Below are 11,514 nucleotides of genomic sequence, written 5' to 3' on the forward strand. Positions count from 1 at the left end.
GCCCGCGTACCGAAAAATAAAAAAAAAAAAAAAAAAAAAAAAAAACAAACAAACAGAGCTGCTTAAGAAAAAAAAATCCTATGAAAAACCATAATGGCAAAGAGTATGAAAAAATATATGTAAATGTGTGAGTCACTTTGCTGTAGAGCAGTAATTAACACAACATTGTAAATCAACTAGACTTCAATTTTTAAAAATCTGTGTATAAAAAAAAAAACCTTAGCTGTCCTAACAGGTGTGCAATGGACTCTTTCCGTGGTCTCAGTTTGCATCCCTGGTGACTGGTGGTGAAAGCATCTTTTCATCGGCTTGTTTGCTGTCTGGATAGCTTCCTTGGTGAGGTGTCTGTTCAGGCCTTTTGCACATTTTTTATTAAGTTGTTTGTTTTCTTATGATTGACTTGTAAGAATTCTTTGTATATTCTGGGTACAAACCCTTTATCAGACATGTGTTTTGCAAATATTTTCTCTCAGGGTTGTTTTGAGAATTAAATAACACCATACACACTAAGTAAGTGGGTACTCTTATCGTTATTATTCTTTTTACTGCTGTTATTTATCACTCTATTTTGTCCTGTGGATAGAATAAGACCTCACGCCTCTCTGCCCAAACTCCTCGTGGCACCTGCAACAAGGCTGCCCGAACCCCATCCCCCCAGGTCCCCTTTGCTGGAACTCCCTGAGGGGGCCCAGCCTCCGCCGGAGCCCAGGACATCCGTGTTGTTTGTTGTTTACATGTTCACTTATCTAAACCATCCAGCTGGCCCTGGCCGCTTGCTGGGCCCAGAGGAGGCTGCAGAGATGGCCTCGCCTCTCCCGCCCCACTCTGCCCGCTGGACCGAGCCACATCCCCTCCCATCTCCAGCCCACACTCCTCGTGCCAGCATGCGCAGACACGCCCCTCATCTGAACCTCATCAGAGCACCCAGGATCCGAGTCCCGAGTGCCAGACGAGACAGGGGAGGCTCAAGGAGCCGGTGTGGCCGCCCAGAGTCCACAGCCCAGAAGGGGTGCTGCGGAGACCCTGGCTCTCGTGCCCTGAGCGTGTCATCTGCAGCACCGTCAGTTTGCAAACGTCCCCCGAGGCTGAGCGGAGGACCAGCGGAAGCAGACAGGGAGCACTGAGCACCTGGCTCTGCGTGAGTGATCTCCCTCCAGGGACTAGCTGTTATGGTCCCATTTTACAGATGAGGAAACTGAGGCTGAGAGAGACCAAGTGACTCAGTAAATCAGTGGCAGAGTAGGATTTGAGCCCAGGTACCCCGGCCCCTCAGCCTGAGTGCTCGACTGCTGGGCCAGGCTGAACCCATGGCCTCTGTCCCTTCTGCGGGGCCTGCCCCAGCTGGGTGAGGGTGGCGTGCACCTCATTGACTGTCACGATACCCGTGGGAAGTCAGTCACGCCACCCCCACTTCACCCATGACTCCCCACTTCCCTTCTTCCTTCAAGCTCATTGTGACCCCCCTCCCCGTCTCTGTACCCTTGTCTGTGCCGGGCTGCTTCCCGACTGCCCTCCCGACCCGAGCACCCCCCGTTCAGTAGACCCTTCCGTGTGGACATGGCTGGCTCAGAGCCTCTGCTGGCCCCAGAGTGCGGAGGGCAACGTAGCCACATCTGGCTACACTGAGGAGTGTGTGCCCTTTTCCAGCTGCCCCCTAGGGACTGTCTTCCTCGGATACACTCATGTGGGTGGGAAATGGTGTTTGCACGAAGACATTCATTGTCAGCGCAGAAGACCGGAAGGCACCCGAATGCCTGTCAGCAGGGGACTACTGAGTGCCTTGATGGGGGAGTCACTCTGTGGACACTCTGTAGGCCGCTGTGACGAGGACGGCTGCTTTCCCCATGCTGAGCTGAAAGGACACTCGGGGCCTTGGGACGTTGAGTCACAAAGGGACGGTGTGTGGAGAACAGAGGCTGCCTTGCCGCGCAAAGATGCACACGGGCTACATCGCGGGGGGGCACCCGGGCGTCGGGGGACAGAGCCGGGGACACTTTTCACTCTATGTCTTATCACTGTTTGAATTTCGAACTGAAATGCCTCCCTCCTCCGGAGGCCACCTCTGATTCCACCCCCTGAAGTGTCCCCACCACCGTGCTGTTTTGAGTAACTTGCGGGTTGGGTGACGAACCCCCCTTTTCTAAATCTGCTGCCCGCCCACGAGTTCTTGGGGAGCGCCTCCCACCAGCCCTTCCCCTGTGGCCTTTGGGTTACACCGGGCACCCCTGAGGGAGGGGCCTGGCGTCCAGCTCAAGACCCTAGGTGGCCTCTGAGTTGGCCCAGATCCTAGGCCTGTTCCTGCCTGACCTCAGGAGGGGGCTGGTTTCTCAGCCCAGCCTCGCTGAAGCTCTGACTGTGTGCTGGGTACATTCTAATCCTCACCCTGACTCTTAAGAGTGAAGACCATTAAAATACCCACTTTACGGAGGAGGAAACTGAGGCTCAGAGATCCCTTAACTCGCCTGGGGTCACACACTAGTGAGGGAAGAGCCAGAATTCCACCCTAATGAGGCTTCCGGCAGCCCTTGGAGGGATATGGCTCTTCCTGGAGCTGCGAGGCCCCTCAGCCTGTAGGTGCCTTTCTCCTGCCCTGGATGAGGCTGGAACCTCAAAGATGCGCTGTCCTAGGACTGAGGTCTCCGAGCCAGTGTGATGAGGGCAGAACAGGGCTTTCGGGAGCCCAGAGGAGGGAACAGTAATTCCACCCGGAGCAGCGGGGAGGGCTTCCTGGGGAAGGTGGTGCTGGCACTCAGCCTGCAAAGATGAGGTGGCCGTCAAATCTTCAGTCCAACGTGTTCCCACCAAACTCACTATCTTCTCTTCCCACACCTACTGCCCCACCCCATTTTATTTTATGATTGACACCCTCCTCCAGGCCCTGGAGGAGGCTGCGAGCCTCCCCGTAACCCTGGCCTCCTCCCTTGGCCTCTACCCTCTTCCTACCAGCCACTAAGGCTTCCGAGTCTTTCTCAGATCCCGTCCCCACCTTCCAGCCCCACTCCTGTCCCACAGGGACTCGCTCCAGCCTCCTCACTGGAGGAGGAAGCTCCCGCTGGGGCCCTGCCCTATGAGTCACGCTGTCACACTGGGAAGTGCAGTAGGTAGCTCTGTGCATGGTCACTGCCCATGACAGCTGCAGAAGGGGTGTGGAGGTTTTGAAAAATGGCTGCAAGTTCTCTGTCATTCCACTCATTGTGGGGCAGGGTCGATGTCTCCGCCCCTCAGCACTGGGTGGGTTGCTTTGGCCCATAGAGTCAGGCAGCAGCAATACCAGCAGAAAGGACCATGCAGCTTCCACCCTCTGTCCAGCCCCCGTGAGGAAGCCCTGGCCAGGGACGGAGGTTGTGTGGAGGGGCTCCAGCCCAGGAGTCCTCCCAGCCCAAGTGCCAGACTTGGAAATGAAGGGCTTCCGGATGAATCTAGCGGAGGCCCCAGACATCGTGGGGCAGAGACAGCATGGCAGAATAGTTGTTTAACACCAGTGAGTTTAGGGAGGTTGGAATGCGGCAGGAGATGAGCAGAGGGGGATCTTGTGACTTTCCCCAACTCTGATGTCATTCCTTTCTCGACACATTTCTGCTGGGACCTCTGAGGGGCTGGGGGCTGCGGAGGCGGTGCTGTCTTGGAACTCGGCCCAGGGTCAGACCCTAGAGCCACTGTTTACCCCTTCCCTGTGAAACTACAGGGCTGGATTAGAATCAGGGGACATTGGCCATGACCATCTGCTCCCCCCAAACCACCACATACACCCAGCCCCTGACACCACTGGAGTAGAGTCTTGGGTCACTAGGTGGTGTCAAGTCTCATGAGGATCAATTTGGGTAATCCAGGAAGGCTGCATGTAAGAGGCAGGATTTAGTTGTAAAGAACAGTCAGAGTCAAAAATAATGATGTCATTTTGCTTGTTTACATTAAAATATCAAAATAATATAATTATATTAACTGACTTTTTTAACATATTAAAATATTATATATTTAATTTATATTAAAAATAACAAATAATTCTTGGGACTTCCCTGCTGGCGCAGTGGTTAAGAATCCGCCTGCCAGTGCAGGGGACATGGGTTTGAGCCCTTGTCCGGAAAGATCCCACATGCCGCGGAGCAACTAAGCCCGTGCACCACAACTACTGAGCCTGTGCTGTAGAGCCCACAAGCCACAACTACTGAGCCCGTGAGCCACAACTACTGAAGCCCACGTGCTACAACTACTGAAGCCCGTGTGCTTAGAGCCCGTGCTCTGCACCAACAGAAGCCACCGCAATGAGAAGCCCGTGCACCGCAAGGAAGAGTAGCCCCCGCTCGCCGCAGCTAGAGAAAGCCCACGCGCAGCAACAAAGATCCAACGCACCCAAAATTAAAAATAAATAAATTTATTTAAAAAACAACAACAAATAATTCTTGCAGAAATGTGTGAAAAGAAAAGCATACCGAAGATAAACACATTCCTTGTGAACTTAGGCCCAGATATCATTACGGCTGGCCTGCTGGAGTACTTCCTACCTTCCCCCCTTGCAACTGGGACCAGGCTGCAACTTTGGGCAAACTTTCCCGGTGGTTCAAACAAGGCACAAACCAGCTGGCAGAAGCGGGTGTTCCCACCAGCAGCAGAGGAAGCCAGGCTTGCGGCATGTGGTCCCGGCCGGCGTGGAGCCCTCCTCCCCTGCCCCTGCCCAGCCACCAACAAAAAGGTCATCATGCACCTGGTGCCCTGGTCATTCACAGAACAGCCCTGTGGAGGGACACCTCCCAGTGTGCCAGACCCAGCATCCTCCCTGCCACCTCTCGGCCCTCTAAGCCCCAAGCACAATAACCCCCAGGCCCAGGGCAGTGGAAGCTACTTGTCCGAGGAGCTGGGGGATCCTGGGGGCCGCCCAGCAAGTGTCAGAATCAGTCTGAGTCCTGGGCCTGGGGAGGAAATGAATTTCTTCCTCTGGGCATCAAGGCACCCCGCCCCCAGCAGCCCGAGGGGGGAGGGCGGAAAATTCTTCTTTCTACCCGAGAGTGTTTGTGACCCTCCAAGTTCAAGCACTTGAACTTGTACTGTCTCTGGCTTTTCAGAGGACGACGTGTCGGCCGCTGGAGAGGGTCTGGGAGCAGAACGTTCCTCGCGGTGGGGCTCCGCGGTCTCAGGGCGCCAGGCCGCGCCCTCGCCCTAGGCCTGGGCAGCCGGAGAGAGACGCTGGTAGAAAAAACTCGACGTTTATAGCATTTTCTGCTGCAAAGCGCTGGTCACAGTGCCCCGTGGGGTACCACGCAGGACTGATGTGGGGCTCGACTCGGGGTCCGATGGCCGGTCGGCCCGGATTCCTCCCCGGCGGGCCCCTCGCTGGCCCCGCGCCCACGCGACCGGCTCCGCACTCGGGCTGCGCTGGAAACCAGGCTGAGGGCAGAAGGGCGGCGCCGGGCGGGGTCGCAGGGCCAGCACCGCCGAGGCTGTGGGAGGGCGTCTGGCCCGCACGGCTCTGGGGAGACTTGCGTCTTTGTTCTTGAGCGGGTGGCCGGCAGGCCAGACAGCCCAGATCTTCCAAAAATATTCCATTTTTGGCTTTCCACGCCCCGGGCCTGCTGACCTTGTAGCCTCAGGCCCTCACTCCGCGGTCCTCGCCTCCTGCTTGGGCTGTACTCTAGACACGCTGGCCTTTAAGTGTTCCTTCAGGTGACTTCTAACTCTTACTAGATCGATGCGGGCACATAGTGTTAGAAGTCAGACGGCACTGCAAGGCCTATGAGACCAGGAACAGAAAACCAGCAGCCACCTGCTTGCACCCGCTGACAAACAGGAACTGAGCACCTACTGTATACTGGGCTCTAGGCACTGGGGATGCAGCAGAGACCCAAACGGACCCTCCCTCAGCTGACATTCTGGTGCGACTGCTTCCAAGCCTTGTAGTTCCCCCTTACTTCTCAATCACATGCTTGTATTGCTATTTCTGTTCTCTCTTTTCGGTGTTAGACAGTATCTGATGCTTCCTACTACAGGCAAGGACTTAGTCCCTTCCACGTGGATCCCTGCACTTCCCCTGCCCCCAGTACTCACTCTCTTTTCGTCACAATGTTTGGATCTATCAGCATTTGGTGTTTTGGTTTACGTATTATGATTATGTAAATATTGTTCCCAGCTGAGCTGTGCAGTACTTTATGACTACATTTTCTTTTCTTTCTTTTTTAAAAATTAATTAATTAATTTTTGCTGTGTTGGGTCTTCATTGCTGCGCTCAGGCTTTCTCTAGTTGCGTCAAGTGGGGGCTACTCTTCGTTGCGGTGCATGGGCTTCTCATTGCGGTGGCTTCTCTTCTTGCAGAGCACGGGCTCTGGGTGCACGGGCTTCATTAGTTGTGGCACGGGAGCTCAGTAGTTGTGGCTGGCAGGCTCTAGAACGCAGGCTCAGTAGTTGTGGCGCACGGGCTTAGCTGCTCCGCAGCATGTGGGATCCTCCCGGACCAGGGCTCAAACCCGTGTCCCCTGCACTGGCAGGCAGATTCTTAACCACTGTGCCACCAAGGAAGTCCCAATGACTACATTTTCTATTTTGTGTTATTTGTTTTTCCAGGAGTTGATAATTGCCTTGTTTTCTTCTTACATCCAGCTGGGCATTGAGGGGGATCGTTTCAATCTGGGAACTCCTGACCTTCGTTCTGGGTAGTTGGGAGGCATAACTCCTCCTTTCACAAACTCTTAGCTTATTTTCTTTTCATCCCTGCCTGCCCTTTCACCTCCAGAGGGACCTGGTGTCTCCCAGGCTGCTGTTTCTAGGGGCTGTCTGTAGGTGGTCTGGCCGCAGATTGGCTTCCTCCCCTGTAGACTTTCATTTCACTTTCCTCTACTCTCCTAAGTTGGTTACCATTTTTCTATTCATTTAACAGCTTCCAAAGTTTTATAGATTCTGTCCCTGTCATTGCCTTTCCTGTTCTCTTTGTCCTTGTGAATTTGTGCCTTAAAGTTTTCTTATTTTACTTTTATTTTAATGGAGTTTTGGGAGGGAAGGGAGAAAAATATCTCTGTTCAGTTCATGGTTAATTAGGAGTCCCCCTCACCTTCTCTTTGAGCACCTGCTGTGTGCCGTGGACTATTTAAAGTCGGCTCCTACACCCAGTTTCACATAGCTCTTTTTTTGTCACCCAACTTTGAGCTCAGAAGAAACCTCCTCCAGGTAGGCCTCCTTGACCACCCATCTAATGGAGCCACCCCAGTGCCTCTCTATCATGTTGCCCTGCTTTACTTTTGTTTTTAGCCCTTATCACTATTTGAAATTAATGTATAGACTTACTTTCACTGATATATTTTCCTTCTTTTTCAACCTCCCCCAGAAGGCTGGCTTCATGACGGCAGGGACCCTGTCTGTTTTGCTCTTCACTGCCCCCTCAGCATGTAACATGGTGTCAGGCAAAAATAGATGTTCAGGAGATATGTGTTGAATGGATGGATGGATTTGAGCCTGGGATCTTCAAGAGGCAACTTCAGCATAACTTAAGGAAGAAGCTGGTAATGGGCAGAGTTTCCTGGGAATGGAAGACACTGCCAGTGAGAGGGTGAACCCCTTATCAGGGAAGGGATGTAAGCCCAGGCTTGGGGATGGCTGAAAGGGGACGCAAACTCTAGTGAGAATGGATGTGATCACCTCCAAGGCCTGGCTGAGGCAGGTGATTGGCTTAAGGTTACTCATCTCCATCCTGGTGGAGCCAGGACTCCCCTCAGATTGGAAAACAGCCCTTTGCAGGCAAATACTGGGATGTGTGTGGGTTGTGGAGTCAGCCCGTTCCGGACACAGTTCTTTCTCTCTTCTCCCTGGTCCTGTGATCTCGGGAACGTGGCTTGTCTCTGTGTTTGCAGTACTTCTCCCCCAAACCACAGTGATGAGGACGTCTCTCAGGCCCTGGATTCTAGGGGGCAGGCTTGAGCCTGCTGGTAAAATGCCTGATACACAGCAGGCTGCTTCTGACCAGGGCTAGAAGCCTGGCTTTGTTCTACCTGGCAGTGGAAACTGGGCCAGCTGCTTGAAGACTTGGGCCTCAGTTTCCTTGTCTGTGAGATGGAGGTCTAACCACACTGGCCTTGCTGGGTCACGTCAAGTCTTGGGCTTGGAGTATAACGCGTGTCAGTGAACCCCTGGCCCTGCCTCCCAGGCGTGAAGTGCTATGTGTGAGGGCCTGGGGACACACAGGCTCCGGGCCAGGGCTCCTGGGATGCCCTGAGCCCCTGGCTGCCTGGAAGATTTCCTGGGGGGAAAGCCTCAGGGTTTCTGTGCAGCCGTGAAGGGTCCTGGGCAGGAGATACCTGAGGGCTCAGTCAGAAGAGAAGCGCTTGGCATCTTCCCAGAAAGCGGTGGAGGGAGTTCAAGGGCGATGTGATTTGCCCAGAAGGAGGGTGTCGCAAACTACTTTAATTAACGGAAGCTTGGGCAGGGAAAACTCTGTCTCCGTCTGACCGTTCCAACAACAGCTCTGCCATCGCCAGCAGCCTTCAGCCCCTCTCTGAGCCTCCACTTCTCATCTATTACACTGGGATGATGATAACAGCTGCCCCTTGCTGTAGCACTGTGAGCTCCTCCTTTCCACAGCTGTTCACTGCACACCTGCAGTGTGTGGGGACACTGCAGTGACCGGAGCAAAGTCACAGCCCCCCTGCAGCTTGATTCTGGTGAGTCCACAGAACCATGAGCTTCAAGGGATTAGCACACAGTAGGTGCTCTACCAATGGCACTTGCTGCTTTGCTCCTGGGGCCGCCTAACTGGTGTGAATTCACCCTTTGATATTCAAGAGTGATGACGGCTTAGGTAGAGCAGGTGAGCTCCCACCCTCCCTCGAGGTTTCCTTCTTTGTAAACTGCAACTTCAGGGCCTGACCCTGAGGGAGGCTCCCACCTCCCTCCAAGCTCAAGGGCAATGACTTACTGCCCTAAAGCACCACCTCCAGCCGGCCTGACGCTGGGCCAGAAGGAACTCAGCCCCTGCCTCGGAGCAGCTGGATTCTGCTGGAGACGCAGGTGGGGTTTCCGCCGCTGGCAGAGATGGGGTCCCAGGGGGCAGTGTCAGGGAGAGCCTCCCCTCCCTGTTTCAGAAGTAGGCCTTGAGGGGTAGGAATGAGTCAGGTGGAGAAGGCAGGGAAGGGCATTCCAAGCTGAGGGAACAGCCTTTGCAAAGAAAGGTTCAGGGAGGAGAGCTGAGGTTGGGAGTGGCTGGACTGGGGAGAGACTGGGGAGGTTCTCCTCTGAGTGAGCCTCGGCAGCGTTTGAGCTTGGTCAGCCGTGTTCTGGAAGGCGCTCTGGCTGCTGTGGAGGAACTGGGGGCAGGAAGCACGGGGAGGGGGAGGGGGAGCAGACGAGGTCCCGGAAGTGCCCAGGGCTCTGTAGAGTGACCAGCTCACGTCCAGCCGCCATGCCAGGGCTGGCCACCAGAGGGCACTGTGGGCGCAAGCTGAGGGGGCCCTTGCGGAGTCAGGGCCGTGTGCGTGTGTGTGTGTGTGTGTGTGCGCGCGCGCGTTTGTGGTATCCGTGCACGTGCCTGAGCCTGTGTGGCCGCTCCGCGGGTAGGTGCATGCTTGTGCACCCCGCCGTGCTCACAAGCGTGTGCATGTGTCTGGGGTGTGTGAACTTGGGTGTGAGCTGGGGGGGTGGGCGGCGAGGGCGTGAGTGGGCACGTGCAGGGGTGAATAGAGGTGAGCGCAGGGCCCTCATACCCCCGCTGCTCCCGCCTGTTCCTCCCCCACCAGCCATCCACCTCAAGGCCTTTGCACACGCTGTTTCCTCCCCCTGGAATGCTCTTCCCCACACCCTCATGACACCTCCCTCACCTGCTCAGGTCTTTGCTTACATGTCACCTGCCGGTGAGGCTTGTCCTCCCTCTTTAAAATTACAGCCCCACCCTCAGACGCACGCCAGTCCCCTTCCCTCCTTTCCCGGTAGCAGATCCTCCGGCGACTGTAATTTAATTTGGGCATTTCGCTTGTGTGTTTCGTCCACCAGTCACCTCCCAGAGGGCAGGGCCTTGTGTCTGTCTCTTCAACGTCGTGCCCTCAGCGCCAGGCACACAGTCAGTGCTCACTACGGAGCTGTCGAGTTAATGAAGGGACGAGCTCCCGCCATCCCGGGCGCAGACATCCTCTCTCCAGCCCTTGGTAACCCCAGGCCCCGCCCACCTCAGCTCACACCCAGATCCTGATCTGACCACACCCCTTTCCCTGAGTCCACGGAGAAGGGTGTTGGGGACCTATCTTCTAGGAGTCAGGGCAAGAAGCAGCCTGTTACAGGGACCCTGTCCAATATCCCTTCTGGTTTCTGAGTGGTCATGGAGCTGCAACCAGCGAGGAAGGGACGACGGAGCCCTGCCTCCCCGCCGGGCCCTCACACGGGGCCCCTTGCACAGCACCAACCCTCTACAGGGAGACTGTTTCTCGCTTCTCTGCCTCACGAGCTCACAAGCTCCTACTGGTCCTTAAAGGTCCAGTCTCAAAGTCACCTCCTCCGAGGAGCCTTCCCGACCTCACCTAGGTGGAGCCTGGCACCATCCTGGGTCTCTTGCTCATGCATCTATTTATAGCAGCCCACATGGAGTTTTGTGATTCTTGGGCTGTCTGTCAGGCTCCCTGACTAACCGTCACTTCCTCCAACGGCAGGGCCTCGTCTGAGTCATAGGAGCAGGCCAGCATGGGACTAGAGTTGCTCCCAATGTCTGTGGCATGCTTTCTGTCTGTCCTTTGCTCATTCCTCAAACATTTTTCCTGGCCTACTATGTGCCAGGCCCTGGGCTGTGCATCAGGAATGCCCCGCAGGGAGTGAGTTGGCCAGATTCCCGCCCAGGAGGCGCTGACCATCCAGATTAAGAGTCAGATTAAAAGCAGAGGAAATAGGAAAGGCATTGGTGGCATGAATGCTGTGCAGAGAATTACAACTGATTTGGGGGTATGGCCGGAAAGCCTCTTAGGGGAGTTCATTTAAGAGGAGGCCTGCAGGATGAAAGGGACCAGCCCCAGCAGTCACGGGGGGAGGGTGGGGGAGAAAGATGTTTCAGGCAGAGGGAACAGCAGAGGCACAGACCGTGAGGCAGGACCGGTATTGGCGTGTACAAGGGGCAGCACTGAGAACCCTTGCATATGGCATGGAGCGGAGGGGGTGACAGGGAGCACGAGGGGAGCAGGAGTCCAAGTGGTTGGCAGGGCCTGAACCCAGGAAACCCACCAGACCAGGCCTGCAGTCCCACTAGGGAGGTATCTGCTGCTGGGGCCCATTTTGCAGATAGATAAGCAGAAGGACCCATTTGGGACCGAGTGCCCTGGGCCACTCCAGACACCCAGGTGTTGTGAGGCCGGGTCAGCTTCCTGTAGGAATTTTAAAAACATTTGCTGGGCACCTAGTGAGTGCCAGGACCTAAGCCAGGAACTTCCAAGCTTGCACTTGTGAACCGACTTCGGAGAGGCTGCCCTATCCCCGTGGCACAGGTACGTCAACGGGCACGGAGTGGCTCAGGATGTCTCTGAGTGGCAGAGCTGGCATTTGAACCTGTAACCTGATGAGTCC

The sequence above is a fragment of the Phocoena phocoena genome, chromosome 19 (genome assembly GCF_963924675.1).
Source record: "Phocoena phocoena chromosome 19, mPhoPho1.1, whole genome shotgun sequence".
NCBI classification, from domain to species: Eukaryota; Metazoa; Chordata; class Mammalia; order Artiodactyla; family Phocoenidae; genus Phocoena; species Phocoena phocoena.